General features: G+C 46.5%; 1 long non-coding RNA gene across 5 annotated transcripts; it reads right to left on the bottom strand.

Moving 5' to 3' along the window:
• Positions 1–21,381: 21,381 nt before the first annotated feature.
• LOC310907216 lies at positions 21,382–25,138 on the bottom strand. 5 transcript variants are annotated; one of them, XR_014589560.1, is made up of 4 exons: positions 23,695–25,138; positions 23,425–23,586; positions 22,690–22,820; positions 21,382–21,943 (listed from the first exon to the last, which is right to left on the bottom strand). It is a non-coding gene; the product is annotated as an uncharacterized lncRNA (long non-coding RNA). The 5 variants fall into 5 exon arrangements; XR_014589562.1 differs by having other exon boundaries at positions 22,690–23,586; positions 23,695–23,740; positions 24,920–25,138; XR_014589563.1 differs by lacking the exon at positions 23,425–23,586 and having other exon boundaries at positions 23,695–23,740; positions 24,920–25,138.
• Between the last annotated feature and the right edge of the window lie 419 nt (positions 25,139–25,557).

Below are 25,557 nucleotides of genomic sequence, written 5' to 3'. Positions count from 1 at the left end.
CTGCTGTATGGTTATTTCTACAAGGTGAGATTAGGAGGAGTTTCTTTGCGTCCCAAAATACGCAGAACTTGTGCCTTTTTCTGAGCAGCTCAAATCTCGGGCAGAGAGGACAGCAAAAGCAGGAGCCCTTTGTGAAGCTCTGAGCTATTTGGTAGACAAAGAAAACAAGTGCACCACCTTGATGTGAAACCAGCCATTCCTTTCTTTTACTTCTCACCCAAGCAAAGAAATTACATGCTTCATTTCGGTGCACAGAGAAACTTTTGATAATGGAATAAAACCCTGGAGATTTCATTTCTTTTTGGTGAGTGGTGGGGAAAAGAAGGCATCTCAGAGTTTCTACGTTTGCACTTGACTATTGGGCCTCCCACCCTTCTTGTTATTAATTTAATGAGGCTTTTTTTGCTAAAATATAACATAAGGTTTGGCTGCTGATGGTTTTTGCTCTTCAGCACTGGTTGCTTTCCCTCCAGACTAGAGAAGTCAACAGAAGGAAAGTCTGTCAAATAGACAAAAACAAAAACAAAAAACAAACAACAAACAAACAAACAAAAACAAACAAACAACAAAAAAAACCCTGTTGGAGGGTCTCTCCAAATCTACAAGCTGCATGTATTGAGATAGGGCTCAGAGCAACCTCTGCTCGAAGTCCGCGGTCCTTCAACCTGGGTAATGACCTTGGTCACAGGATAAGTGGGCTTATCTTGGCTCCTGGCATGGAAATTGCTGACAGGGAATCCAGGGAGCTGAAGGGAGCACACAAGTTTACTGCTGTCCTGTATCAGCTGTGGGGAGGTATCCCACAGCCAAGGGGTAACTGCAGCTTCTCTTCCAAACCCCAGGCCACAAGTGACACTGCCAAACCTCTGGGAGTTGACACTTGTCCCTCTTGAAGCAGCCCAGTGATGTTCATCAGCACAGATAATCACGGAAAAACTGCTTGAATTCTACAAGGGGAAAAAAAACTTGTCAGAAATATTGCCTGCAAAGTTTTCCTTACTATGAAAAGTGCCTGTCATAAAATCCCCAAACAATTCACCCATGAGAGAGGAGCTGCCACATGCCCAAACCCTACTGCAAACATTTCCTTTCATGTCGTGAATCACCTGGTTCCTGGTGTGCTCACAGAGCAGGTGATAAAGCCCACACCTACCCAGGGGTAAAATGTCTCTTGGCAAAGGGAGTGATACCTGAGCAAATAATCTGTCCCCTGATTCACGTGGCTCCTGCGTGGTGCTCCTCCGCCTTGGGATCCTGGCAGCACTGCTGGGAAGCAGGAGGGGAAGGTCAGGGAAGCAAGCATAAAACCCCAAATCACGTAGATCCTCGGGCAAACAACTAAACAAAAAAGGACCTGTAAAGAATATACATACAGTAAAAGATTACTCAATGTTTATCTTGGCTTTTTTTTCTTTAACTTTTTTTTTTTTTTAATTCATTTCACTGGCAAGGCAAACATTGGGGTGTCATGGCACAAAGGGACTCCTCGATACATTTTTTAAAAGAATTTCAGACTGAAAAAAGATCAAGAAATGCAGTTTGAGTGATTTCAATCTGAAAATCAAAGCCACAGAGATGCAACCTGATCAAAGCTGCCCTGTGGTTTCCCAGCCACTTTTGCTATTGATTTTGACTGGGTTTGGTTATAGACCTTGATAAAAGCGGGGCCAGACACAAAATCAATGCTGCTTTTCACCATGTATTTTTCAGTCCATTATATGCTATTGATAGCACCTGGTATTTTTCATTGTGACAAGTTTTTATCTTCTCCTGTTTAGTTCAGGAGATTTGTCTTAAGATACTTTTTGCCTTTCCAGTAGGTAACACTGTATTCTCCAAATAACTTGTTTGTAATGACATCCTTTATTTTCAGTTGTAGCACCCTTCCTTTTCTTTTTGCATCATGTGTTTTTTTGCATCCATCATCTTCCATTTACTCCATATAAAAAGTCTGTTCTTCTGTTCCCCATTTTAGTACGTGTTGAGAATGATCTTGTGTGTCTGAGCTTATGAATTCCTTTGGCTTTGTCTCTACAGAAGGAATGTTTTTGGCTCTAGCTCTGGTTAACAAACCTTTTGAAAGCAAAGGGAAGGAAGCTGGTCAGAAACAGCAATTAACAGCGTGGATTTCAAGAGATGGGAGGAAACAAGTTGATGTATTCAAAGAAACTGGTGGCTGAAGTTCACAGAAACACTGGCTGAACCCCAAAGAGAGGTGACACAAAAAATAAATGTGTGACACTGTTAGAAAGACAACCTGGCCAGGAGGATGAGGACATCACTTCAACTTAGGAGGAACCGATTAACTGGAAATGGGAGGAATGGGAAGAGATCCAGGCTGGTCTGAGGAATAATCCCAAAAGCCACCAAATCTAGGAGAAGGGGAATATGGACAGAAATAGAAAATTTAGGGGAACAGAGGAGGAGGAGGATGAATTAACCCTGTGGTAAGGAGCAAGCAGATGAGACAGGACAGAAGGTGCTGGTGGGAGGTGGAAGTAGGACAGACAAGAGGTCAGAACACGGAGGTGTCAGGTGGATGATGCCCCTCTCATGACTCAACCTGAGAGAGGTGTGAGACAAGCAACAGCAGTGTCACAGCCAGCATGTGCCTGAGGAAGGCTGGCAGTCCCCAAGCCCCAGCAGAGGCCGTAGCTGTGGCAGCACGTGGCAGGGAGAGTGCCCGTGCTGTGTTTGCTTTGGCATTGGCACGGCAAACGGGACCAGCCAGGAAAGAAGCAGGGTGCAGATGGCAGCCAGCATGGCTTGGGGGGTGGCTTGTGGTGTCACTGGAGTGACAGCATGAGGGCAGGGACAAAGGGAGAAGTGTTGCTTGGACAATTCCTGTTGACACTCCCAGGGAGAAGTCTGGGCAAAAGCCAACAATGGAGGAGGAAATCGTACAGGTTAAAAAGCAAAACCTGAGGCAGTGACAGCAGGAGTGCCTGTACTTATGCAATTTTCCCAAAATTCTATGAAAAAGGATGTTCCTCTCATCTCCACCAAGCCAGCTGTTTTGGTTCAGGCAGGAGCACATGGGTTCTGTAGGATCTCCTCTGTGCTGGAGAAGGATCTTGTCCTTATTCCTACCCCGGCCTTTCCTGCAGTGGAATCCTCCTCTGGACATAGCAGGGCTCCAGCACAGCTCAAGGTGAGAGTCTGGAGAGGCAGAGGACAGGCATTTCTTCCCTTTTTGGGCACAGTTTCAGCAGCCAGCCACCCATATCTAATGGCCTGTTCCACCCAGGTGTGCAGAGGCGCTGGAGGCAAGCAGATACCAGCTGGCTCCTCCGAAATGTGAGTGCCTGGAGGGTCCTGCAGCAACCCTGGGGCTGTGGCTTGCTTGGAAATCCAGCCCAAAGTCCCATCTGCAGCAAAAAGACAATGCAAGGAGAGGTAAGAATGAGCTGGAGAAAGAAGCATCAAGCCATCCAATATCATGTGATATTCTACCCTTGAGCACCTCACTAACATGGAGCAACCAGGACGTGCCTCACCTTTTCTCCTGACTCATATCCTGCTGTGGTGCACTGGGTACACAGAAGCAAAAGGCTGAGATACCTTTCAGGCCCAGCATCCTTTAGTCAGGTCCATGAGCTAACCTGCCAGAGGACTGGGAAGGAGGTGGCTCCCAGGGTACCACAGTTCCAGAAAACACGTGCTCATTACATCAGATGGAGGCTGCACTTTGGTACTCAGACTTAAGGGCTTCTCTTTCCATTTATGCTGCTTTGACAGAATCAATATCATAAAGACAAACTGCTTGGCCAAAGAGCTGTTTCCCTTCCAGACTCCCTGGGGTGAACATGTTTGTGCTAGATTTTATACATGGTTTTTCAGACATTTATTACATTTACATGAGGGGGAGAAGGAAAAAGCCAATTATTAATCCATGCCATTCCCACTTCCCTCTTAACGTGTCATGGAAGATATGATGGGGTTGTGAGGGGAATTTCCACGATCCTGCTCTGTTTGTTCTCCCTCAATAACTCTTTTAACATCCTCTCTCTTTACAGCTGTATAATTGCCACTACATTGGAGCACTTGAAGCAGTCATCAATTTTCATCGGAGCAGAGGAATAGAAGGAAGATTGTAAGATAGAAAGGCCTTAACTATGATTGCATCCAGGAATTACCAGCCCTTCTTTTTATGTGGTTTTCTCCTGCTTTTTATGATTTGATCGCAAATTTGCATCATTTTAGAAAGCGACCATTTCACAGGTGAACCCAGATTTTATTTGCTATAAAACTGGAAGTGATGCTCCAATGAGACATTTTGCAAGAGTTGTAAGGGAAATCACTCCAGCTCAGGAGAAAGGAATGGTTTGGGTCTCTCTCTGTAGAGAGTTTCATCTAAACAACTTTTCCCAAACAGTTGTAGAGCAGACAGAAAAGAACTGTAATTAAAAAGAGCTTGCAAATCAATCTCAAGGTTAAATCAGAGCTGGAAGGATAGACTAGATGTTGTGTTATTTGTGTAGCTTATTTACCCTACCCAAAATGCCAGGATGAATTCAGCTCTGCTGAAGGCTTTATTCACCATCAGTACTGTGCATAATAACTGAGCTCCCACATCACTCAGCTGACCATAACCACCACATTTTTGGGAGAAAGAGCTTGTGTTAGATCTAGAGCAAAGTGGAGGCACTGCAATAACTGTTAATATTTAATCACCAGGAGTTTTCCAGCCCTCTGGCACAAGCCAGAGCTGGGCAGCACATGTCCTCTGTTCACAGTGAACATACACTGCCCTGTTGGCACTGAGATACAAAACCTTAAACTTCTCAAAGTCCCTTTGATAAGAGAAACTCAGTCAGCCTGCGAGCTGTTGTTCCTAGAAAAAACCTTAATAAAAGTGAGTTCTGTTTTCTTTGCAGTTGTCTCACTTGATAACGAGCTGGATTTGAAAAAAAACAACAGGGATTTCCTTGGTTAGAAAGAGCAAAAAACTCACTCTTCCTTGTTGGGAAAGATGGGACAGGAAGGGCTTGCAAATATGGTTGTTTAGTAAGAAATACTGGAGATGTAAAACTTGTGAGTGAAATAGAAATGAAGGCCAGATTTGAGATGTGATCATGGCCGGCAGGAAGACGGTGATTAACTGGAGTCAGGTTGAAGGACAGAAAACAAAACGACTCAAAAATGTAGCCTCTCTCTACCCTGCTAAGGCATTAGGGGAAAAGTAGATAAGAAAGTAGTCTTTAGAGTTTAGAATATAGAATGATATAGTAATAGAGCAGTTCTCATAGGCTGCACGCAAAGTATGTAGGTTTTGTATCTTGCACTGGTTGGTCACTGAAAATTAGAATATTCAACACAAAAAGAGATGTAATGTATTGTAACAAGGCCCTCACTGTCTTACTCTTGCTCTTCTACCTCTCCTACCTCCCTTGCTCTTACTGCTGCTCCCTCTCTCTCTTACTGCTCTGACCCCTGCACCCCTCTTACCCCTCTTAGCTTTTTTACCTCCCTTATCTCATACCCTCTCTCCTCTCTCTCTCTCTTTGGGGCATAGCTTCAGCTGAGGCTGGTGGCTGAAGGCAAGGCCCTCTTTACCCACGACCCTTGCAATAAAACCACATGTTTCTAGAATATCTCAGGTCTGCAGAGTTCCTTGTCCTTGCCGTCCACAGATGCTCCTACACTTCCTAACCACCTAATGAATTTCTAAAGCAATATTTAAGCTGATTTGGGTTTATTTTACCTGAGATTTACTGCACTCTGCAGGGCTGCCAGGTGATGGGCAGCCATGGTCATCCATGGCCATCTGGGAGAGGAGGATCAGCTGGGGCTGAGCCAACCTTGGTTCCCAGCATTGGCATTTGTCCAGCCCTCGTCAGATCTCACCTTCAGAAGAGACAGAGTCACGGGTCCTGTCTGCTGCCACCTCAGCCAAAAATACTGGTCCTGACTCCTGAGGATTTAGGGAAGGAGTGGGTGACAGGTGGAAGACATAATGTTAGGAAGGACATGATGTTTTTATAGCTTGCTCTCCAAGGAATCTGCTCACCAGTGGGGGATAAAAGATAAGATAAAAGATAACAAGATAAAAAAGAGGAGATTTGAGACACTTGGACAGCTTCAAGCTGATGAGGTCTGGACAATGGTAAATGTCACATCCCACATCTCTGACATCGTCCTGACCAACATCAGAGTAAGATTTGGTGAAAAGGCATCTGTGGAGAAGAGTGGCAGTGAAGTCTGTCTTTTAAATTTACAGCCCAGGAACAACCCACTCTACCGCATGGGACACATCCTGGATCACTGCTTTTAGGGAATTTATGTTGTTTTTCCATCTCTAATTCAGCAAACAGCTGGAGTTTCTTACGCAGCTTTTTCAAGAGGACGATAAGAGTCACTAAATCATTTTGTCTCATTTTCCCCTGCAAAACTCCTGTCTTCTCTGCCTTGCCTCTGCCAGCATGTGAGCATCTTCAAGGTCTCAAATGCCACAGCTGCTCTGCCTCACCCCTTCCATTCCATTTGAAAAAGTGAGTGGTTTGTCTTCCAGCATTAACTCTGGGAACCCACTCTGGCCGGGCAGCTCCACATGCCTGTCCTGCCCCGGGGCCAGTGATTAGCAGGTGTTGCATGAAAGCTGCTTTAAGTGGGCTCAGCCTCAGAGGCTCAGCTCTATTTATAGCTGAGTTCACCCCCAGGGCTGTGCCAAGTCATGGACACGCTGTGGGACGTCATCCTCTGAGGTTCCTTGAAAATCCTTGCAGTCCCCCAAAAGATGTTGAAGTGCGTAAGCACAAAGAAATGCACCCTCAGGACCCCAAATTGCTGCTCCTGGTGCTCCCACAAAACCACTGCACTTGGCCTTGGGTGGTATATATTGGCTCTTTATTTCACCAGTTGTGTATTTTGTGTCTTAAGCCAGTCAACATATATATTAGTCCATATAATACAATGGAAAGTGGTTGTAAAACTGTGATTTACCTTAATTAATTTCACTGGAAAAGTCTAAAAGTGAACTTCAAGTCTGTTTTTTATGTAAAGTTATATGTATTTAGTGGTCAGATTTTGACATGGTCATTTTTATCCATTTTTTAATCCATGACAATGATCAGATTTTGTGACTTAATCATGGCTAATTCAGGTACCTTTATGTTTGCCTCCCATGGGCAGAAGGGCAGTGCCAGCCCTTTGGGGATGCCTTGGGAAGGCTGACCTGGAACAGAGACTGGACAGAGCCAGAGAATAAAGTAGGGATTTATTGAAAGGCCTCCAGGATCCACCTTGGGCAGGACAGGGCCTGGCCAGTGCTACACCCAAGGTGGATTAAGAATGGTCACAAAATTGCTGACCAGTCACGTAATCTTACACTTTCATAAGTTTTACTCCATTTGCATCTTGGGGTTGAATTGTCCAATTCCAGTTTCAGGGTGTGAGGTCCCATCCTTCTTGTTCCTCCCTTCAGCCACCCTGGTTTGTGCTTTTGAGGCTGAAAGGTGTTCTTGGTCTCCAGCAGGAAAAGGATTTGTTTTATCTCCCTGCTCTGCGAAAAGAGCTCACCAGCACTTAATATGAGGCTCAGAACTGCACCCCTGGGCAGCACAGAATCTGAAAAACATGAAAACTAAAACTTAAGGCATCAAGTAGAGACTCCTGCCTGCAGCCTGTGGGATGAAAAGGTAGGAAGGGGATAAAAAAACAATCAGGAAGGGGATGGTCAGCCCAAACACTGAGTTCAAACCAGGGCAGGTTGGAAGAGAGCATCCAGCAGGGTGTTATGTGTGCCTCCATCTGGGTCATCTCTCATTTTGGGAGAGGTGGCAGGGCTCATTGCCACATCTCCCAGGAGCTGAGGAAAAAGTCACGCCAACAAACAAGGATCTATTTTTAATCCCAGCCCTGACAACTGTCCCTCCTCCACGGGGGTTTGAAATGTCACCTCAAAGACAGGGGGCTTGGTACATGCTGTACAGCTTAATGAAAAAAGTCATGTGGGGCCTCGTGGATAGAAGTTTGCTGAGTTGTACTGGGAAAATTAAACACAAGTCACCCTCTGGGTTTGGCATGGACACATTTATCATACTAAAGTCATTTTCCACGTGATGGTAGTGAAAGGCCAAATTCTGTCTCTGCGTAGTCAAGCACATGTGCTGTCATTGAACTGGGACCCAGGACACTACAGATGGATTGATTTTCAGGAATTTCTGCCCCTTGGTAGCAGCACACAGTTCTTAAATACCAGCTGGATGTGAGCCCCTGTGGAGCAGATTTTGGTTAGTGTCCCTTGCAGTTTTCTGTGGGTACTTTAAAGCCCAGACATGCTTAGCCCCATTATTTCCCACAAAAATGGTGAATGTCTTAGTGGGTCTCATTATAGTCCAAATTTACAAGTCAATCTTGAAAAAAAAATTGTATTTAACAAGAAAGATTCCTGCTAGAATTATTGGAAGGAAGCATTGGACTCTGTGATCCTTGTGGGTTCCTTCCAACACAGGGTATTCTATGATTGTGCAATTCAGAGAGGCAATGTAGAGTTTTAATCATCACAGCATTTTTAAACCTAAATTCCCCTTGGTGTTCAACTTTTTTTCCCTTGCATTTTGCCAGTTAACACTTAGGCACAGAATTAATTGTGAAACTTTTACAGGCTCAGTCCAAGTGTTGCTCATATGAGTACAGTTGCCTGCTTACACCCTTCTTCAGAGGATTAGGAAACAAAATCTCTTTAACTGAATAGCACTGGCTATCTAATTTCCAATTCTCATTTCATCGACAGCAACTGCAGAATATTAAAAGAACAATATATGGAAAGAATTAATGACACATTTTTGGCATCGGCTCCCAATAAAACATTTGGGGAACAGACGATTGGTTAAAAAAGGAGGTGAAGGACTGCAAATAGGAATAGCACTTCTTAAGGACTGATGACAACAGATGCACTGTCTCCTGCACTAGGAAAATTTACTGGTGTTTTACTGCTGTGTTTGTTATTTAACCACAGGACAGCCCACTGAAAATATTCCACTGAAGTCCTAGCATGCTGCTGAGCCCAGCAAGTGTGTTTTTTTAAGGGAAAAAAAAAAAAAAAAAAAAAAAAAAAAAAGCAGAATTTTCTTCTCTTCCCCACCTGAAAGGGCTACAAGGAGAGCAGCGCCCCAGGAGCTGGTGGGACTGGGATGTGGAATGGCTCAGGAACCCTTCCCTGCCTGCCCTGGCAGCAGCCAGCGATGAAAGGAGCACTCAGCAGGAGGGGCCATCAATGCCAGGATTGTAATGCAGCTTTTCCTCCCTTCCCGAGGTCCGTCTGCAGCCTTCCCGGCACAGACCTGCCTTTTCAGCAGCCCCGGCTATTTCTGCTGCTTTTAAACCATCTCCTCATGGGACCAGAACACCACAGGGGACACAGCCGGAGCCTGCTCCAGGAGAGTAAAATGGGAGTGCTGGATGGATCTGCAAGACGTGGAGAGCTGTGCATGAGGAATTACAAGCCATTACCTTATTACGTGCTTGAAAAAAGGTACAGAGGAGCCCAGCTAGCTACGGCTCCACCCAAAACACATGTGGGAAAGATTTAATGTACTGTCAAACTCCTCCCATGACAACACCCCTCCTTCCCAGCCTGGTTTTTCTAACAAAAAGCATTGCTGCCTTGTCTGGTATTCAGCTCTGAAGCATCCAATGTCCCCACAAAGGCTGCTGTGAGCCTAATTTATATTTGCTGTTTATGCTGGGACATTAATTTGCCTGGCAGCCACGGGTATTTTTCCCATGCTGGTTTGCTATTATTTATGTGCATTCACAGTGGCAACCCTTGCTATGTAGAGGGGAATATTTATTTATTTATTCTATTTATTGGGGAAGACATGTGCTTTGTTTTCCTCCATGCTGGCTCCTCCATGGCAGCTCAGCTGGGTGCTGGTGAGTTTGTGGGAGCAAATGCAGAGGTACAATTGAGCCAGAGAGAAAAAATGCCTCTGTTCTCACTTTGCTTCTGCTCCTCCTTGGCACTTGCAGATGACTCTTTTCAAAGCACATTTCTCTCTGTGGCAGCTCCAGTTGTGTCTGCCTTTCTCTCTAGGTGCCCCCACCAAAGGAATCTCTTCTACTCAGACACCCCTTTTCCCATCAGAGGGCTAGAAGAGGTGCTAAGAATGGTTTTGGGTTGGTGTGGCCGAAACTGCTGTGGCTGTGGTACAATGTAAGTACAGAGGAGATAATTTGGGAATATCCCTGGCCACCTCTGCAGTGTGAGTTAGTATATGCTGGTGGGAAAACAGCCTATGGGTCCAGGGGTAGAGGTTTTGGACTTTTTCCTCTTGGGATTTTGGGTCCAGACAGTGTTGATGGAGTGGTTCCTCCTGCAAAGACATTTTCTTGTCAAGGGGAGCTGGCAGCTTGCTGCTCCTTGCCTTGGGAAACGTGAAGCTGTAAAATATTTCTGCAGCTCCTTTTCTTCATGCTTTTGTTAGACATGGCTCCACAATTTAAATCCTCTTTTTGTGCTCTCTGTTTGCTAACTCACACATTGCTGAATGTCTCTGGGTTTGGTTTGAATTTCCACCTAAGCCCTCCCGAACTTCAGAAAAGCTGGGTCAGAAATAAACAATTGGGTCCTTATTTAAGAAGGAACCCCACACTGGGCTCTGAGCTCTTCATATATGGGAAAAAACATGGATTTGAATTTAGGCACACTGCTCTTCATAAAGCAGAGAGGCAGACAGCTGAGCTGAGGTCCAGCTTGCTAGGAACAGCCTTCCTGCCAAGCTACAGCATACCTGGAAGTGCCCCCTGAGCTGCTCATGGTCCAAAATTATCCTCTTGCATCTGGGAAAAGGAAGGGATTCAGGACTTTTGTCCTTTTAGCTGCTCCAGAGGAAATAGAGAGAGAAGAGGCATTGCAGCTGGAAAAGATGAAGCTGCCTGGGGGAAACAGAAGGAAAACAAGGGAAATCATCATGGCAGAAGACAGTGGTTAGGGAAAAATTAGGTTTAGAGTGGGAAATATCTGCAGATAGAAGTCCTAGGAAGAAAAGTGAGGGATGAATGTGGGAAAATAAGAAACCACAGGTCGCCAGAAGTGATTGCAGGAAGGTCTGTAAATGTGGTTCTTTTGTATTGCCTGTGATCAGGAGATGATCCAAGAATGTACCAAGATCCAGATTTCCCTGTCCTTTGGCCTACTCTCCCTCTCTCTCCTGGAAAAGCATATCTTCTGGATCAAATATTTGGGTAGGTGAGGGTAACAGGAGGGTTTCAGGACATTAAGAAATCTTTGCATCTTTTTATTTGTTTTAATTTGAGATTGTTAAGCTGTGTAAACACGTATTTTTATTTAAACTGGAAAACGCTCATGCACATACCTAAATGTGTTTGTTTACATACAACCATCTCTTCTCCCCATGCAGAAACAGGTTGCTTTTAAGCTCTTCATCCCACTTAACCATATTTTTTCCTTTGAAAGCCCTGGCAGCAATAAAGTTCTATGGAGGGAGTGAGGCTGATCCCATCCCTCCACTAACCCACTGGGTGTGGGGCTGACATTGGGTTATCCCACAACTCATCCCTGTTCCCCAACAAAACCTCCCACTGCAGGAGAAAAGTCCTTCCTGAGATCTCTAAGATCTTCGTAAGATCTCTGCTGTTGAGCAAAGGTGACCACAGAGTTTTCCCTGGAAAGCTGGAAACGGCAGGACGACCTTTCCAGCTGGAAAGGGAAGCTGTGAAGGAGATGGAATCCCAGTTTCCACCAGCCATTCCACCAGGGTCGAGGTCCCTGATACTGCCAGCTGGGTATTCTGGTTTAACTGGATTTTCACGTTCCTCCACATATCAGGGGTTACTTCAGAGCAGCCTCTGCACAGGACACGGCTTATCTGCCCTGGGAAGTGAGTGGGAGGGAATTCAGTGTTTTGGCTCCTCTGTCTAAGCTCCTCTGCCATCCCAGTGATGGCACGCAGGACCTCAGGGTGCCTGGGGTGAGTGTGATGTCTTGGGAAGGCTGACCTGGAACAGAGACTGGACAGAGCCAGAGAATAAAGTAGGGATTTATTGAAAGGCCTCCAGGATCCACCTTGAGCAGGACAGGGCCTGACCAGAGCTACACCAGGGTGGACCCAAAATGGTCACAAAACGGCTGAATGGTCACAAGTTCTTACATTTTTATGTTTTGGTCCATTTGCATCTTGGGGTTGAATTGTCCAATTCCAGCTTCAGGTTGTGAGGTCCCATCCTTCTTGTTCCTCCCTTCAGCCACCCTGGTTTGTGCTTTTGAGGCTGAAAGTTGTTCTTGGTGTGCAGCAGAAAAAGGATTTGTTTTATCTCCCTGCTCTGTGAAGAGAGCCAGTTGGCACTTAATGTGAGGCTCAGAACTGCACCCCTGGGCAGCACAGAATCTGGAAAACATGAAGGCTAAAACTTAAGGCCTCAAGCAGAGGTGTCATTCCCTCCTGATGTTCAGAGACCTCAGCTCCCTCCCTGCCCCACATGCTCAGGGAGGCTGGGGTGGGAATGGTGCACACTTGCCAGCAAAACGCTTCTCCTGCATTGTTTTACTGGCAGGGAAATGTAAACCACTGGCTGCACTTATTTGCTGACTCAGAGCTGTGATAGATGATGCTGTGATCCAAATGTCACTGGGGTTGTAACCTGGCATCAGGTGACCGGGGTTGTGGGTCTCATGACCACTGTTGTATTTTTGGAGCTGTGCTTAGCCCAGAGATAAGACTTCCCTTGCAACACCCTCTCTCTGCAAAGATCATGGCCACGTGTGTGCAGCCCTCTGCCCTGGGACACACCGCTGGCAGCTCCTTCTGGGAGATCCTGAGGTGTGTTCAGAGCAGATCTTGTGCTGCTGGGGCTGGTAGGATCCTCTCTGCTGTGGAGAGAGAGGCTCCTCCCTCTTAAAAGGCCAAGCACTGGTACCTTGTACCCAAATGGTGACTTCCAGGCCACAAGTGGCACTTTGGCTTCAAAAGATTAGTTCTGTGGACAATCTATTACTTTGAGTTATTTGAAGATAACATAGGAAGAGCCTTTCCTTTCTCAGTGCTACTAATATAGAAAAGTTGAGCTCCTCTTTCCAGGTTTGTATCCATACCAAAATACATCCGAAGTTTAGGCAGTGTTCTGTTGCTGTTCACGAATGAAAGAATGACATGTCAGATTGAGAGGTGAGCAGAGAAAGAGGAAGTTTATTATGATTTGGGGTTTAAATAGGATTTAGAATTTGATCAAGGATTGGAGGATGAGAGGAACACCCCTCTGACGTCAATGGTTGAACCAGCAGCCCATCATAGAGAAGAATGCAAAAACAATCTACTTTTGTTTATGTTAAATGTGGGAAAAACTCTAGTAGAATTATGTAAACAATCAGAAGGCTGAAAATCAGGGTGACAGTGTTCGGTGGTGGAAATGTGTCTGAGTAGACACTGGGGGGAGTTTTACTGGCTTGTTAAGGTTAAGACACCCCTGGAGGCACCTGCCAATGGACTCAGCAATATTTTTATTCTGCTTTTATTGAACTGATATCAGTCAGCCCTTCAGATAGTTGCCTGAGTATATCTTGTTCTGGTTTTTTTTTTTTTTTTTTTTTTTTTTTTTTATTTGTGCTGAAAGACCTGACTCTCTTTGACCAGAAGGATGCTCTAATTGCACCTGGGGGCAGATGGGGCCTTTGAGAGCCCCATCAGCCTGGTCTGCTGGTGGTCTGTGATGTGTGCCAGTCCCTCTGAATGCATATGGAGATCCATTTGCTTTAAGAGCATTTTACATCATCCCAGGGTATTTTAAGGCTGGGTCAGTGTAAAGTGGCTTTTGTATTAGGAAGTATCAGGCCCAGGGATTTTGTAACTCCACTTACTTCAACTCTCATAATCAGCTTGAAATCGCTAATTAGCTGCATTAATGACTCAGCCCTGCAGACAGATCTTGAAGGTGAAGGGTGACATGCTGGAGTTGCTCTCTTATCTGGGAAAGGCTGAGATGTATTGTGCCTTTTTTTAAAAGGAGAGTTGAGCAGCTGAGAAATTTATCCTCTCCCCAGGTTTCACTGAAGGCATTAAAAGCCATTTGATATGTTCAGAAGCCACATCTACCTCTCTTCTGCTCAGTTATGGACTCTCTCCAAATTAGCTTTAAAAGATACAATTGCCCTTCATTTGGGCTTCCTGGAGGCCACCTGTTAACATCATAATTTCAGATCCATCAGGTAAGACCTGGGTTTGTTCAGGACCATGATTTTCCCCAGGGAATTGTGGCACCTGGAGTGCAGTGGGTGATCTGCCTGGCTGGATCCAGCTCCAGGCTGCTGCACGGAGAAGTGGCTTGGGAAGAGAAATGTGTCCATTCTGCACAAATTTAATTAAAGCCTGACAAGAGAATGAAGGAAGTCCTTGACAAAAGGAACTATGAAATTTGAAAGGAAAGCTGCTTTGCCGGCTATTGTTGAGTGAATAGCTTCTGGAGTTTCTTGGGTCCCCATAAATGGCTATAATTTGCTTTTCAACAGCTTCTACTAATGGTTTTGCAGAAGTATCTCATTAAAGTTTATGGGAGCCTCTAATCTTCCAGGACTCTAAAAAATGCAGAAGTTGCTCTGTGCCTTTGCATGAATCCGTGAGCTGATCTCATCAAACTTCCATCTCCAGAAAAAAAACCCCTGTGCTTATTTCCTGACAAGCTGTCGTGTTTCCAGCTCGGTGGCTTTATGTCTCCACTTCCCAGACAGTCAGACGAAATCTGCTGTCCCACAGGGCTGCAACCAACCCAGGGGGACCCAAGAAGCCACAGCCAGATCCTGGAGGTGTCATTCACTTGAGAATTCAGGATTTTAACACCTGTTGCAAGGTTCTCTGCTGCTGGGCAGGTAAAAAACAATTGTCTGTAGCAGCGAGGGTGCTGCTGTGCCCAGCCCTGCAGTGCAGACATTGCAGCTTTGGGGCTGTGTGGGGCTGCTGAGGGCTGCAGCCCCCTTCTGCCCATAAATACTGGCTGTGATAACTGCATTCCTCCCTAAAAGAGGGCAAGCAGGGCCAGGGGGTGGTGCTCCCACAGCTCTGTAGGATGGCTTCACCAGCTCTTGCTTTGCCATGCCAGCTTTTGGGATGTCTCTCCCTCAGGGATGGGTTCTGGCAGGTGGACTCCTGTGTGCTGGGGGACCTCAGCACCCCACAGCATTCCCGGGAGGTTGGAGCCATCTGTGGGCAGGGAGAGGTGGCTGTGAGTAGGAAGGGTGGTGGCTCTGCAGCTGGAGCAGGGTTTGGTCATGCCATGCAGCTGCTAGAGCACAGCCACCTCAGCACTGACACTGGGACAGAGGGCAAGGAGGACAGCTGGCACCTGAGAGCTGCCACGAGCTGAGGAGCAGCCCCTTGAGCTCCAGCCTCAGCAGGAACAGCACCAGGCAAAAATGCCACGTCCCCTGGAGATGCCAGCTTAACCTCTTGCATGGTCATTTGACTTTCTGCTCTTGATTTTTTTTCCCAATCTCTTTCCCTTTGCATGAAAAAAGGCGCTTTTTTTTTTTTTTTTTTTTTTTTTTTTTTTTTTTTAGCTTTCTTTTCAGTCCCAAACTTCCCAAAGGGGCAGAATGACAAACCCTGTCTCACAGCCCAGTGTGGTGGAGCATGGATCTGTGTGGCTGACTGTCCTGGTTTAGGGCAAATTTGGGATAAAACCCCTGAGTGGGATTCCTCTGGGAACCAAACCCAAACTGCCCCTCCCCTAATCAGTCCGGGGAAAAAAAAATCTCCTTAGAGAAAAGTGGAAAAAACTATTTATTCAACAAACAAAGTGCCCAGAAGCATAAAAAAAATAATAATAGGAAACAATAAAACCTCTTGCTGTCCTGAAGAAAGATGGCAAATTCAGAAAGTCCTTGCTGTGGGTAGCTCAGCTCACTCAGTCTCTTTTCAGTCCCTCGGGTGCAGGAAACTGCCATCCTGGGCCCTGGTGGGCCACAGGTGTGAGCTCCAGGTGTCTCTCTGGGTTTTCCAGTCCAGAGCAGGTTTAAACAGTCCCAAGAAAAAGAGAAAAAAAACAGACCAGGGAACTTCTCTGCCTCAGCTAGCTAAAAACTAACTAAAAACACAGGAGATCTGTCCTGCTGTCTGTCCCTGCTGCAGACAGCACAGTCCAGGAGCAGAATAGGAAGGAGTGAGAGCAGTTTCTGAAAACAAACTCCACACTTCTTCTTCCTCTCTTAGCTCTCAGAACCAGTCTGAAAGGTGTAGAATTTAATATACAGCATAAACAGAACAGGCAATTGAGGATACAGACATCACAAAGTCACCCCAGGACACTCAGGGACCCTGCCTGTATTGTGGAGCCAGTTCCCCATCAGTGCAGCCAAACTCCTGTGAAAGCCTCTTCACTCAAACAGAGAACATTTGTTGCCTTTGATTGCTTGTAAAACGTTTCTAGCTGTTTCTGGATTTCTCCAGCAAAGACATGTAGCAGAAGATTAGACTCACTCGTATTTTGCCCCAGAGCTTAACAAAACTAGGGCAAAAAAAAGGGAGGAAAGTGCTCTTGAACAGGTCAGGTGTGGTTTAGCTGTGGAGAAAAGCCTGACTTTGAAGCAGCCACCTTCATACGGAATCACAGAGTCGCAGATTGGAAAAGATCATTGAGTCCCTAAGATCATTGAGCCCAAACATTAAATATTTTTGGAGGAATTTGAATCAGGCCCCGTTTGCAGAATGGGAAATGCTGTTGGCTTTCAGGAGTTGTTGATGGGGCACAATGCAGCTCTTGGAGCACATGGCATTATATGCTCCTGGCAATAAGGGTAGTCCAAGATAGTGGAGGCATCCCAGGTCTCCTGTCCCTCAGTAGCTGTGGCTTTGTCTGCTGCTGGAATGAGGCTGTTTGCTCAGGCTCCTCACTGGCCTCATCTTGACATTCTGGGACCTGGTTTCCTATCCTGACCTCTATTTCCAAGGGGTTGAGCAATGATCCTTAGGAATCACTCACTGTGCTTCCCTTGACAAGGTTTTTTTTGGGCAAGGATCTTCAGGGATCTCTGTACGCCAACCCCAGTGGAAACTTGATCAGGACTGAAAATGTTAGGACACCTCCTCTGTGAAAATGTACCCGGGACAGAAGGGTCTGGCTTTATATTTGTGATGTTTCACCCTCCATGGCTGCTCTCAAAGCACAATTTCACTGCACAGGTTGCACTTGGGTAAGCACGTCCTTGGAAATGGATAAAACATTAAACATGTTTCACAATTAACAGAATTATCATCCAACATTCAAAGAGCAGTATTGGGAGCAAACTTCAACCCCTTCTACCCCAAGCTTAGCTGGAAAGGATGATAGTGCTCTGAGAGGGTTTGTGCTGCCACCAGCAAAGCCTGGACAGCTGTGATCCCAAAGGTCATCCCAAAGCATCTGAGATTCTGATTTTGCTATCAAACATGGGATTATGGTGGCAATATCATGGAACCCTAGAGTGGTTGGTGTTGGAAGGGACCTTGAAGTTCCAAACCACTCCTTCACTGGAGAGGGACACTGAGGTGCAGTGGTGTGGACATCAGAAATAAATTGTTTTCTGGTGTTTCATCTGGCTTTTATTTAGTAGCATGAAGAAAATTTTTTAGCAGGGGTCCCAGCTGAAGTCTTTTGTCTCTCTCAAACTAAGGAAGGAAAGCAAATGTAGCCTTAAATAAAAGGATTATTATGTGGGAGAAACTGTGCAAAAGGTTGTTCCACAGAGGTGGGGCTGGGAAGTCCAGTGTGAAGCAGGTGAGAACTAAAGGGATGAATTCCACCCATTTCCATTGGAGAAGGGGTCAAAAAGCAGGGCAGGCTTTGTGGGGAGTCATTGTCCTACCACAAAAGTCCAGGGGCTCCAGGGAGCTTGCCTGGCAGTAGATGGCTTGGCTAGAACATGGAAGAGGTTAAAAACATGTCTATTTGTAGCAATAAATATATCGCCTCTTCCTTTTAATTATAAACTCTTTTCAGAGAATGCCTCCAAAACGAGGCCTAAAATTAAACCAAAATGAAGGCAATAAGTCATTGATAACAACTCTGTGATCTGAAATGGGTTATCAGCTGGGACTCCCTGCCTTCCTCATTCATTTCCCTAAATATGAGCACCTAAATATGAAGAGACATGGGGTGGGGCTCGACAGAACCACATGTTCTTTGCTGTTTTCTCCCAGGGGCAGGACAGCCCCATGGAGCCATGGCTGCAGGCTCGAGGCCGTCCTGAATTTGGCCCAGAAAAGATCTGGTGGCCTTTTTAAATGCCGGAAAACAGGTGATATTTTGTTCCTTACTCCAGCAGTGGTGCATAGAATCCTGCACATGCCAGAGAAGGAGGCTGGTGGTCTGCCAGTAAAAGGGGCACAACCATTGCAAAGAATAAAATGGAAATTAATTTATTTTATGCATTTCAGGGGGGAAAAAAGGATCATATGGATGCACTGGGGTTGGTCTTCTGCTCAGTTTTGCAGCATTTCAGGACTAGGAGTTGGCTGAAGAACACCATTCCCCTTTGGGGCAAGCTCTGTTGTGCTGTTGCACGTGGGCTTGTGAGCGCAGGCTTCATTTTCCCTCAGAAACTAACGGATTGGGTAATTGTGCAAGAAAAAAAATCAAAAATGTGGTGAATAGGGGAAAAAAAAGTCAACTCTCTGGAGGGGACATCGGTGGGAAGAGAGTTATGCAAATCTGGGGCTGCTGCAGAAGGCTGGGCATGATCCCAGCACATGGGAGGGAAGGGCTGCTGGACAAACAGAGCATTGAATGATGCCAGTAGGTCTTTCCTGTACATTTCTGCTCTTTGTTTGCCTCGGGGATTAATACGTGTGTGTGTGATAATAAACTCAGTAGCAGTTAGGAGGAAGCTTAGATTTTGTTTTGTTCTTATTTTTTTCCTCTTTGTATTTGGTAGCATGTGGTTCATACAGAAATGCAGGTGGAAGAAACAGATGTAGAGGTAGTTGTCAAGTAAGTATGTAGCCAAATTATTTTTTGTGATAGGTGGGGATAGGAGATGGGCATTTTTAGTATAGATAAATTTACTGTTCTAGTTTGTAGTTAAATCACCGTATATCTAAGGTTTAACCTTATTTTCCACCTTAAGCCTCTGCTGCTGTTCAGTTCCATGGAAATATTATGTATTTCCCTTCTCATCCAGATTCTAATGTCACCTTAAATTAACCTTGCTTTAAATCTTACTATTAAATTTCAAAATAAAAACTAAAATCCTATGCATCTTGTTGGACGAAACATAAACTAGTGTATTTAGCCATGTGTCTCTTAACTGCTTGAAGACATTCCCTGTTTTCATAACCCAAGATTTTGTATTAAGAAGTGTCAGCAGATCAAATTTCTCCCACATGACTGAGAACAGGAGCTATCCAGAGAGGATAACCAGATAATTTCAGGCCTAGAAAGAGTCCATCAGGAACCTCACCAAGTCCAGCAAAGGCAAATGCCAGAGCAGAGACAGAGTTAGAGCCAGACTCCGCTCAGAGGTTACGCAAGGGGCAGTGGGCACTTCCCCTGCCCACTGGAGGAAGGGGAAGGTGGAAGAAGAGAAATTTCAGTTGGATATCAGGAAAAAACATGTTTTCCATGAGAGGGAACCTAACGAGGCTGTGGAATATCTTTCTTGAGATAGGAAAACTTTGGCCCTGAGCAACCTGATCCAGCAGGAGCTGGAAGAGAGGCCTCCAGAGATCCCAGCTCCAGAGCTCCTTCCTGGCCTCTGTTTTTCTGCAGATCTCTGACTCATTAGGAAAACCCCACGGCCTGTTGGTAGGGAAACCTGAAAGATTACAGTAACTCCTTTAGTCTTGTTCTCAACTCACCTGTTTGGTGCTTTTTATAGCCAGGTTCACCATGCCCCAGTGCACGTCCTTTCTTTCTGCATGTCCAGCCTTTAAGACCCAATCCCTGGCCGGTCAAACACCTCTTCATGCTCCACTTGGCCAGGTGGAGTGACCTGGAAACCATCCCTCTCCCCTTGCCTCCAGCTGCCAGGCAGGCACCAAAATCCTACTGAGATGTTTCACCAGACCCACAGGAGGAGTCATCAGCAGTGTCAGTCCCAAATCCTCTGAGCTAAGGAAGCTTTGATGTCACCAAGCCCAATCAGTGGGACAGTGAGGGAGACTCATCAACCAGTGGTTGAGCCCCATCCCTTGCAGACTCTTGGAGTCCCAGAGACTTCTAAGTCCTAGAAACTTAGGTTTTAGTGTATTGTAGTGCATATGAGTCAAGATGGAGGATTTGGGTGTTGTCTAACCCAGAACAGAAGGCAAAACTTGTCACAGCAGACCTCCAGACCCTCAGGACCAGCATTCCAAGGTCCACCACCACACTCCTGGCTCCAGGAAACCTGCCTGACCACGGGTGCAAACCTTGGGAGGTGGATGGTACTGCAAGACTCTCCCCTCCTGGGATTGCTGGGTGGGCAGACAGATGTCCAGTCATGGTCACTGGGTCTGAACCAGGTCCTGGGGAGGAAGGGGAAGGCTCTCACCCCACTGCAGGCATATGGAGCCGTTTTTCTCTCCCGTGTCCCCAGCACTTGGCCTCCAGCCCCGAAAGGAAGAGCACCGTGCCAAGAATTTCCACGGCTGTGTCCAACAGAGCAAGCTGACACCTGATTTGCCGTTAATTATAGCGGTGGGAACAGGGCCAGGGGCAAATGTGAAGGGGTGACAACCGGGTGGCGATAAGGACAAGACTCATCTGTCGTTTGTCTGTCGTGAGGGTTTTGTTTTCTGTGAAAAAACAGCAGAAAGACTTTGCAGCATGCAGAGAATTATCTGGCAGGACAGGAGCTATAGGAACCCTGCCTTCCCCTCTGGCTGTTTTCCCCCCAGCACCTCTAGGCCAGAGAGGGCTGCGTTAATTCCCAACACCCCCATCCCAGCCCCGCGGCGGGAGTTTTTTCGGTTTGCGTGCCACCAGGCGCCAGCCACCACAAAATTCCTGCAAGAAGGGAGGTTAAAAATAGACCTTGAATTATTACAGACCTTTTGTCCTGCCTGTCTGTCTGTGGGTGAAATAACCCCCATTCCCTTGTGAGGCCTGAGCAGTTCCAGCCATCCCCAGCACCACTGAACCCCCTGTGAGGCTGAGCAGCTCCAGCATCACCAAACCCCCACCAAACCAGGAGATCCTGCCCTTGCAGCCTCTGTTCTGTCCCTTTTTGGATAAGTTACTGTTTAAGAATGCTGCTGCTCCAACAGGGAGCACCCAAAACCTCTAGATGGTCCCTGCTGAGGTTGTTAACGGGAGGTTTTTAGGTGCAACCAGGTTTATTTCTGATTCAGTGTCTTTCAGCTGTTGTCCCAAAGGTGTGCAATGTCCTTGCTTTAAACATGGAAAAGAGACAGAGAGAAAGGCATAGAAATAAAAATATTCTCTTAATTTAATTTAATATTTTATTTTGTTCCTGCATTGAACCAAGTGGAGTTGAGCACTGGCTGTGTGAGCACAGCATGGGCAGGGAGAACCCTGTTTCTTAAACTAAACTAAAATGAAATGTGGATTTTTACACCTTTTTAAACACTTGGGAAGGATTTCAGAAGAAGGCAGTCACAGGTTTCTGCACGCCGTGTTGAAGCCCTGGGGTATCACTGTCCGGTGGCACGGGGATATTTAATGATGCACTATGAAACCTTTGATCTGTTTGGTGCTATTAAACACGTCAATGCTTTACGTCCTCCCGGGCAGATGCCCGAGCACGGATTGTTTGAACCCAGCCCGCAAGGACAACTGGAACGGGAAGAAGAGGGAGTGGGAGCGATGGTGCTCGCTGATGAGCCTCCTCTTGTTTGGGAAATACTGCAAAAGGGTGTGTTGGTCAGGAAACAAAGCTCCGGAGCAACCGGGAATGTGTCGGGCGGCTGCTGCACTCACTGGGCAAACAGGAGCCGGCAGAGCTCAGGTGTAATCCGTGTGCCCCACCCAAGGGGCCCCAAACTTGGCCTTTTACTGCTGCCCGTCACACACTGTCCTTCTGGACCGAAATTCAGATTTAAAAGAGAAAAAAAAAATGAAAAGAAAAATTACAATATATAACTATATATATTTTATACAGATTTTGTAGATGGTGTAAATACTTATGTCCATAATATAAATGTATATAGATTAAATATATATAAGTCTTTAAGTAATCAATATTTTTATTTATAATAATATAAACCTAAAATATAAACTATATTTATAATATATAAATAGAATAAATATTTATATTTATATACACGTTCTTGGGGATCCATTGTGTGTATCGTCTACTCTCCCGGATGCACCTGGAATTATATGTATATAATACAAACTCCTGGATTTATACTGCAGATAAAGTTGTAAATATATATTTATTTAATATAGAAAAATATATCATATGTGCATAATACACATAAGATACAGAAATCATATATACATATTGCTACATGCATGCATATAATCACATATGTATTTATTATTACATATATACATTATAATATTATATATTATGTCTCTGTATTATGTATTGATATAACTGTATGTATATAAAATTATATATATGTATATACAATTATATATATACAATTGTATGTCTATTATACATACACCTCTATTTATAGTATATATTACTATAAAAATATATATAATTAACAAAGAAATGGCCATAAAGCAGCTGTGTTACCATTTATATTATTTGGACGACAACAACAACAAAGACTTTTCTATTCTTCTGTAGTCAGTAAATTAAAATGTTCACACCTTGGCTTTCCAGCTGCCTCCCAGCCATATTTCCTTGGCATTTGCACTGTCTTTTCCCCATAAACACAGAGACTTCCATTATCTGCTGACCCTTCTTAGCTTGAACAATTCATTGGCAATAAATGGAGTGGCTGAAAACCAGAGGAGAGAGGGAAAATAAACATCCTCAGAGGGAAACTTAATAAGGAGAGCTAAGGAAGAAATAAATGAGTGAGATGCAAGGGTGATGCTGGGTCTTGAGAAGGGCTTTTCCACCTACAAGCCAGGAACAAGCCCACCCACAAGACAACTCTCCCAGCCAAAATCTGCCAGTGCTGAGCCAAAACTGGGATGGGGAGAAGGGCTTTTGGCAGCATCTTGGATTGGTGTAAACTTCTCAGTTGACAAAACCAAAGGAAATCACCAGTACTGCATTTATTTACTTTATTTACAAGGCACATTTATGAGGCAGTTTATTTCTGAGGCAGAAAACCAGGCAAAACCTCTACCCCGTTGTTCCTTTGTGACACAGCCCCAGGCTCCTGGAAGATGCTGAATCCCCTGGCTGAGATGGTGACATCAGGCACTGGGGGAGCAAAAAACTTCTTTTCATTTGGGACATTTAGACCTCTTTTTGGCGTTCCTGTGTCTACTTAACCCGAAGTGCTGGTGCAGGAGGATGGGCTGCATGAGCAGCTTGCCTGTGTACGGCCAGATAAACCTCCCCCTGAGTTTAACACAGCTCAAGAGCTTTACCAAACTTTGTTGGGTTTGGATGGATTGGTTCTGTGACACCAACTGGCACCACCAGTGCTCAGTCTTGACTGCTCCTCTTCCTTCCATAAAATGCAGTGAAGGAGGGAGCGTTTTCTCCTGGTTCCACCACAGTGACACAAGTTCCTGGAATTAGTTTTATTGCTGGCAGATAAAAAGTTATCTCTGCTCATTACCCTGTAAGTCATGCCTGTAATTATCCTTTGAAAGAACAGCTGTATGAAAGTTGCCCCTGTCCTATCCAGAGATTACTTGGGTTGTGTTTGGCTTGCAGGTGTTGGATCGTAGCAGAGCTGAGCTGTAGGAACAGAGCAACAGGTTTAAATCAAAGCATTTTAATTAACAGTGGAAGGACAGGAGTGAGGCTGATCTTGCATTTAGCAGTCTTGCACGACAGCAAGCTCACATCAGTGTCTCACACCAGAGAAAAGGATTAGGATTTTGCAGAAGTTCTGAAGTGAACCCAGGACTTTTTTCCTGGTGGATCCAGGGCATAAAGAGGAGCATCTTCCCTGATCTCAAGAAGGCAGCATGCAGTGAGCCCTGTACTGTTGTGTGGTTCAAAATGAAAAGGGATGCCCCAGGTCCAGTGGATTGGGATGTAAAATTCACGGGGTCTTTGCATTTTTGGTTTTCTTAAAAGCCAAGGAACAGGCAGATGCAGAGGTGAGCAATCTCACCCCCAAATGGACTGGCTCATCCTAGTTTATCCCAGAGAACCTACAGGGAGCTTCAGCCAGGAGGGAGGAAGACCACCCTGCCCATCCCAGGCAAGGCTGAAGCTGGAATTTAGCAGCATCCACCTCCTGAAACTGGAATTCAGCAACACCCTGCCAATTCCCAATACCTCTCCCCATGGTAACAGGGCACTGGTCTGGTCTGCAGTGTGACTCTGTGTGGATGTAAGGATTCGGTGATGCATTACATATGATTTTATATACAAGCATATATAGCAAGGCCATGTAGAGCTGATTTAAAAGAAAAAAGAGAAAGTGAAAGCCAGGGTGGTGGTTATACCTGCAGGGTGCTGGGGGGTATTTATGGCAGGCAGAGTTTTTACCATAACCACAATGCACAGGGAAGCCCCAGCACCGCTGGGAAGTGTCTGCAGGCAAAAATAGGGAAAATATCTGACAAAGAGGGAAATCACAGCTTGCTCAGGAGTAACTCCTGGCAATTCCCTGGCACCTGTGTGCTTCCCAGGGCCGCAGGGAATGTGGCCATGAATCCGGGATGGAAAGCCCTGGGTGGAGATGTTTTAACTCACGGCACGCTCCATAAATCAGAAATATTTATCAGGATCACAGGATCGATCAGGTTGGGAAAGGCCTCTGAGGTCTCCGAGTCCAACCCGTGACAGGACACCCGGCGTCGGTCAGGCCGTGGTGCTCAGTGCCATATGTAGTCTTTCCTTGAGCACCTCCGGGGACGGTGACTGCACCACCTCCCCGGGCAGCCCATTCCAGTGCTCAATCACCTTTTCTGTGGAAAAAATCCTTCTTACTGTCCAACCTCAACCTCCACCGGCGCAGCTCGGGGGTACATCCTCTCGTCCTGCCGCGGGGAGAGGAGGCCGAGTCCCCCCTGGCCTCAGCCTCCTTGCGGGGAGTCGTGAGGGGAGCGGGTCCCCCGGGCGCCCCGTTTCCCCCGGGAACGCCGTTCCCCCCGGGCGCCGCCGCCGCTCACGGGACCGGCTCCGGGGCCCCGCCCACTTCCGGCGGCGCGCGCGCGCGAGGGGCCCGCCGGGATGGGCGCGCGCGGGCCCCGCCCCCGTCGGGGGGGGGGGGGGAGTGGGGTGTGGGCGGGGGCGCGCGCGGCACGCGGGTCCCGCCCCCCGCCCGCGGTGCCGCAGGACGAGGTGGGTTCGGCGCGGCCGCCCCCGGCACCGGCACCGCCCGGCCCGGGCTGAGGGCAGGGCAGGGCAGGGGGAGCCCCGCCGTGCTGCCCGGCCGGGGGCGGCGAGGCGGGGCGGGGCGGGGCCGCCCCTCGGCCTGGCGGAGCGCCGGGCGTCCGCCGGCGGCCCGGCCCGGCCCGGCCTGTCCCGTCCCATCGCGTCCCGGCGCGGGGAGGAGCCGCGGCCGGCAGGGAGCTCCCCGGAGAGGCGGGCGGCCCGGC

The sequence above is a fragment of the Zosterops lateralis genome (assembly GCF_965231275.1).
Source record: "Zosterops lateralis genome assembly, chromosome: 3".
In the NCBI taxonomy this organism is placed as follows: domain Eukaryota; kingdom Metazoa; phylum Chordata; class Aves; order Passeriformes; family Zosteropidae; genus Zosterops; species Zosterops lateralis.
This window is presented reverse-complemented; position numbering and strand designations above follow the sequence as displayed.